Here is a 7,197-nt window from a genome sequence, read left to right on the forward strand (position 1 = left end):
GCACCAAAGTACAAACTGATCATATTATATCTGTGCAGGTTTGATCAATACCAGTGACTCAGTGATTACCTGGCCAAGGGCTTTTCTGACTTTCAAAACTCACTTTGTGACCTTTCCTCAGTGGGGATGGAAAAGGTGAGAGTTTTAATTTTTTTTTTACATTTTCATCTGGTGCTTCACTGTTCTGCAGTGATGCATTTGTTTTGTCAAGCGTTTCAAGCCCAAAAAAAGGTAAAAGACAAAGCTGTATTATGTATTACACACACACACACACACACACACACACACACACACACACACACACACACACACTGTCTTTGTGAGGTGAGGACCACAGCTTGTCTGTCCTTAATAACAGTCATAATGGGATTCCAGAGGCAACGTCTGGAGAGAGGGTCCATATGTGCTGGGCTCATCCTAATGTACAGTAAGAGTAACAACACACACACACACACACACACACACACACACACACACACACACACACACACACACACACACACACACACACACGTCCTGTCCTACACCTCTAACCAAAATCCATTAATATCACTTGTGTTCTGTTTGTCCTCCATGACTCCAGAGGACAGTACATTGACTCACATTCATTTCCTGTAGACTTGCGCTAACTTTAACCATAACCACTTGGCGAACCGTTTTTGAAACTTTAATGCAGATAAAGCACCTTTGAATTGAAACTATATATGATGCATGTTCCAGGAACTGAGACTCAGCATCACCTGGACAAACATGTCCTCCATCAGGTCACTGCTGACTGTAGCAGGACGAGGGAGCTGTGAAGCAGCACTTCTGGTGCAGATCTGAGCCTCAGCTCTCTCCATGGTTAATGTGCTGACGACCATGAGCTAAGGACATATTAGTTTATTTATAACTGAGTAGGATTACTTTTTGATAAAGCAACACCACAAAGTATTCCGTACTTGTGTTGTAAATGTATAACACTTCAATCAATTTAAAATGAATGGCTATTGTTTTTTACTCACCGCAAACAACATAATATGCATAAACAGGCACGCCCAAGACTACTGCCAAAAGAACAACACTCACACTCATCCATGAAGGGGACGACACAGATGGCCGGGATGGATGATCCCATTGTAAACAATAAAGCAGTTAGTCACATTGCCATTATATTCTGTAGTATCAACAACATTTTGCCGTAAAAATGTTTGACACGTCATGAATTAGTGAATTCTGCAAGGAGGCATGATTAGAACAAAAAGCACCATGAGGGATGGATGGTGATGTGGAGATCAGGCTTGAATGTGAATAAACAAATGACTTTCCTGTGCTTGTAAGGGGGAGATCCCTGACTAAGCATAGGTAAGCCCCCAGGTGGAGAGATCACCGGATGAACGGAAACCTGCCACCAGATGGAGGGATTAACTCTATGTTTAGTTTCAACACTTTATTGACGTGAGTTGACATACAGTTTACAGGAGGTATCACGAGTGCAGTAGTAGTGCAGGAGAACACAGCACCAAGACATGTTTTTGAGTTACTGTATATAAAAAAAAAATACACTAATCTGCCATCAGGGACCCAAGACTCTGGAATGAATTGCCTGAGGAAAAAAAGTTGTCTCAGACGTGTCTTCTTAAAACAGCCTTTTTTTTCCAGAAGGGATATTCCTGAATTTACTTGGAGTGCCAGGCTAGTATTGGTCTTTTATCTCTATTATTATTATTACTACTCTACTATTATTAATATTGTTATTAAAACAACCTAATGGAACAGTCCCCAACCCTATTACCCACCTCCCAAATGTAAAATAGAATAAAATAAAAACCTTAACACCATATTTTACTGTATTTATATAAGAGCACTAACTGGTCTATATGACATGTCACGTATCGTCTATATTTAAATAACTGGTAACCTTAGCGGGGCTTCGAGATAACATCAAATCCTTGGGCTTATTGTGAATGAGATGTTGCACTCCTCTGACAGCCTTGTTGACTAAGATCCACCTGAGGCAGAAATCTAGGTGTTAAACCGCAAGAAAAGAGCCTCGAGTAAAAAGGAAATAGAATTGACCTTCTGGGCAATCACAAGCAGAGTATGTTAAAGGTCAGAGTCAGAAGAGCAGGAAAGTGGAACAGCAGACAAAGAAAAGTGAAAGCCACTGACACGGGATGTTCGGGCACAAGTAGAAAGCAGAAGCCGAAAACAGGGAGAGCGGCAACAGCTGAGAGATGATGACAAGCCACCCATGGAAGCAGATTTAAACAAAAAAAAGACCAAAGCAGATGTGAAGTGAAAACTGCAGCGAGAGACATCAGATAAGAGGCAGAAAGACAAGAGCACCTTAATGGATAGTCTCAGAATTCTATTAGAGGAGGAACACAATGACGAGACGGAACAAGGACAAAGTATTTGAAGAAAAAGACAAATTACAGATAAAAATCAATAATAGTGTGCGGAGGAGATTAGAGTGTGGGGTAAAAAACTGGAACGAGACAACTGGAACATAACGTGGGTGAATTAATAATAAGAAAATGTTGAAGGTGAAATGTTTTTAATTTCTCATGTCTTTTTCATCTGTATTACTTGATGTTCACTGGTAATTATTTTATATATAAAAATTATAATTTTTGTGCAAGCCTCCCAGAAATAAAATGAGTTATTGGAAAGAAAAACTAGGGGAAATAAATTACTACTACTACTACTACTACTACTACTACTATTACTACAACTACTACTACTAATAATAATAATAATAGTGCTTGTTATTATTACGATGTTCCTCTCATTCCTCTTGATGTTTTGTGTTGTTATCCTAAAGCGACCAAAAATACAACAAAAAGAGCCACGTATTGATGCTGTGTGAACAGATGGCTCCCCGCGTCCTCACACCAGTGGTCTACTCAGTCCTAAACTTCTCTGCTGCTGCGTTGAATCTTTGCCATAGTGATTTTACTGTCATGAAATAAATCTTTTATGTGGTTCACAGCATGTAACGGCCACATCTGTCCTGTGTTTTCTTTTAGCAGGACAACACAGTAGCCTCATCAACAGGGGTGAGCCGAGCGCTCTGACACAACCTACAACATTTAGTCTATCACCTCCTTGTCCATCTGATCTGTTGGCTCCAGAACAGTGAGTTCAGATTTGCCTCTTCTTTACTCATGCATCTCCGATAATAATGTGTAACAATATGCAGGATGTTGTGTTGTCTGCGTGCAATGACTTGTAATATTGTGCTGTGGTGCATTCATGTGTTGGGAAGATTTTTTGGGAAATGGGCTTATGGTGTTTCTTGCAGAGAGTTGAGAAATCTATAATGTCTCTATTAAGCCAGCAGTCATAAAGACTGGAAAATGTATATTTTCAAGAGATGCTCACAGCGACTTTATCTCCTCAGGAAACTCAGCTGCCATCAATATCCTGAACTCTACAAAGTGGCCGATGAGACGTACCCCCATACATTGACATGAACTTTTTTTGTTATGTATCATATAACCTTGTACATAGTTTTACTTATTGCTTGTTTGCTTTTTCTGTTGTTGTTTTTTTTGTGTTTGGTGAGCCGAAGACACATTTCTACCTTGGTGGACAATAAAGATAGATTCTTCTCTATTCTGTTCTGAACAGGTAGCAGTCAAACTGTTGTAAGGAGTAAAGTGGGATAATGTGTTGATAATCTTACACTGTGTCCGATATCATCCATTCATTGACCAACCCCTATATAGTCTTCTACAGAGCACTGATAGTGAGCTCTTTAGAAAATGAAAAAATGCTTTCAGACACTACTCTGCACAATTTATCTGTGCCGGTAATGACGTCATTGTCCCAGGATTATGACGTACAACAACAATAACGTCGGCTGGTGGAAAATCCTACAATATATTATTTTACACTTATTATTAATGCCCTTATGTAAATAACATGTTGCATGATCATCTTTAAATGTAGAAATAAACTTGTTTGCCGCAGTTTGTGCTGCAGTGATGCGCTGCTCTGCTCAGGTCGGGCTGTTCCTGCTTCCCTCCCTCATGTCTCGAGATGATGGCATATATTGCTCCCTTAGTGACCATCTGTTGTTCACTACTTTCATGATGCATTATGGGAAATAAGTGCACTATATGGTTGATAAAACATTTCACCAAACATTCCGACACCACCACAAAATGGCGAACTATAGTGATTTGTAAGTGATTTCGGACACAGCATTAGTGTCTGATCACCCGCTCTCTCTCTCCTCTGGCTTCCTGGTGAGCTGCAAGGTGCAAACCCTACAGCTGCGGTGAATTGGGACAATTAGTGAACCATGTCAGCGTCTTGCATAAAAGGACTCCAGTGGTTCCAGTTGCGAGTGAGGTGGAGGCTACGTGACTCTCCTGGTGGTCTTGTAATCTTGGGTGTAAATTTTGATTTGATTGTGGGATGTTGTTTTTGTATGTGTGATGTGTGAATTGTGGTATTTTGAGCAGCAGAGAGTTTCCTCCTGCACTGAGACAGAGTGTCCACACTTGTTGACTACGGGGCACCTCTTGATTTACATGCATGCATGTTAATGTATGGTGGTAATTTGATTGTTGTCATTTTATTGCAGCCTTGCTTCTAAACATTTACTGTAATTTTCATCCTGTTTTAGGGATTATTTGATTTTTTTAAAGGAACATTTGGTTTTCCTGCTTTCTGTCAGTCTATGTTGTAAAATCACTGTGCGAAAGTAGGCCTATGAAACAAAGCATTTTATATGGGTCCTTGTTATGGAATTGTAGCAACAAATTGTAAATATTCATCCTGGTTTGCTCTGTGTTTCTCTTACTGAAGTGCTTTTCCTAAAGTATAGATTGCATTTAATGGGGCTTTCCCCCATTGCACTAGATTATTTAAAAATACCTGCCAAGTAGTCCAGCACATAACCTCCAGTACAACCACTTTTTTGTGGAGTGAAAAAAGATATAAACTCTATTCCAATTTGGGGGTTCCAGGAGTAGTCCTGAACTGCAATGGAATAGTCTTGTCCATGTAGAGCATTTCCTAATTATGTCATCAGCTTGTTCCACTCTAATTGTTGCCTATTGCTACTGCGCTTGCTGCAGTTTGGCCACCTTGGCAATGAATCTTGTAATAGGTTGGCCTGAGACGGATCGAACAACTTGAACAATACCTGCATGATCTGTCTTCCACATAGTTGGCCACAGGGTAGCCAGAATTAAACATTGCTTTATAGAAATGTTCTCTCGGTCATCAAGTCCATTGAAAAAAGTAAAATAATTAAAGTTATACATGTACATATAGTATTGTTCATCGCAATAAGTGCAAAAATGTGCCTTGTGAACTGTGTTAAAGTTGTGTTCATTTCAGAAGGGTTTGCAATTAATCTTGTATAAATCAGAAGGAATCGGGGATGGTGCACAGATGCAGTCACATATTCTAGGATCACCCAACCATGTGATTTCCAAAACCATTTCACACAACTGACTCACACAGTGTGCTTCTGGGGCTTTAGAGTCTCCTGTGCTCTCTACGAACCAATCACTGCAGAAATGTGATATTTCTCATTGAGCTTATTTTTGTAATCCCTTTGTAAACAATCTGGAAATCTATCCTTTTTTTTTTTTTGTCAAAAGAAATTCCTCTGATTGGGCTGGAGGGCATAAAAACTACTAAAACCGCATTACAGCGACTTCTCTTTCTGTAGTCCGAAACGATAAAACCATGTTTTTGACGTTAAAGGTAATTTCTGATTTTATTTAAAGCTGACATTTTGAAAGTCTTTTTTTACTCCTTTCCCATAATCCCCACTGTGAATTGATTATTTCTTAAATGTAAGACAAAGCTGGAGATTTTAATCTTGCGTTATTAAATCTTTCAACACTACCGAACCCATCCTTTAATCAACATTTACCTTTTTTATTTATCCAGAATGAGGATCTCACTCAAAGGCAATACATGCAAACTAACGTCAACTAATCTCGACACTGTGGTTGTCAGTCTCATTAATATTGGGTCAGACTGGTGGATTCAAAAGACTTGTTTTGTCGTTTAGAATTTTTTGGCCCATTGAGAACAATCTGCAAATCGCTTTATACGACTGTAAAGTTTTTTTCCATTGCATATATGCTTTGGAAAGCATATGGCAAGATGCTGGTACAAACCTCTCGAATCCAAAACCGGTTTGTGTCACAATAAGAAACTTATACCCCAAGTTTCTAGATTTCAAGAATTCCTACCTGCTAGTTTTGGTTAATTTAAATATTGCAGTGACACTTTTTAAAGCTTTTTGATGCCGAGTTGCTCCTAGAGTTTGGTAAAGGCCTTTTTTCCTTGTGACTCTCATATGATCTCTATTGCTGCACTGAAATTGTTTCCCTGGCGCTCTCATTATACGCTTCAAAATTACTTTTCAGGGGGAAAAAAGCAGATGAAGTATCCAGCACACTTCAGGAACATGCAAGGACTGCTCTTACGCTTGCTGTAGATTTCATCAGACTTTCCCTAAAAGGCAACATGCAGCTGAGGCATTATCATACATTTGGAAAATCCATATCTTTTTCTTGGGGTTTGTTTTAACTGCACTGTAGCTACAAAAAGTGCTTGAGGTGCTTTCTGAGTTGTGCTGAGCTATGAGACTGCCAACGTGAGTATTTAGAAAGTGATGCTCAGCCGGACAGCGCTGATTAGCATGCTAATTGTTAGCTCTCCCCTCTGCATATGAGCTGCTTAGCTGACAATAACCATACACATGTAAGTTTAAAGGCTGATCTGGTTGCTTGTTGTCAGCATTGATTGAATCAAAACTTTTGTCTTATAGGCATAAAGCAAAAATTGTCCACACATTTAAACTCATACCTCACAGCTGAGGAACCCTGTCCTTTTTTTTTTTTTCTTCTCTCCAGAGGATGAAACGACAATGATATCTCTGTGGGATGAATGTTTTCATCACGCCAGATTCTTGTACTTGATACACTGTCAGGGTGTTTGACACTTGTCTTCCGGTCAGGATATGGTTATGATATTAAACCCTGCAGACAGCTGCAGCGATGGCTTTCAGTGCCTCTGTAGGATCTCATGCTACAACAGTCGACATGAGTTAAAGGAAATGTATTATGCTCATATTCAGAATTTTAATTTGGGTTATTATTTCACAAGGTTTACATGTTCTTATGTACAGAAAACACATCACTTTCTTCATACTGTCTATTGCTGCAGATCCTCTTTTCA

Source organism: Hippoglossus hippoglossus, chromosome 20 (assembly GCF_009819705.1).
Source record: "Hippoglossus hippoglossus isolate fHipHip1 chromosome 20, fHipHip1.pri, whole genome shotgun sequence".
NCBI lineage: Eukaryota > Metazoa > Chordata > Actinopteri > Pleuronectiformes > Pleuronectidae > Hippoglossus > Hippoglossus hippoglossus.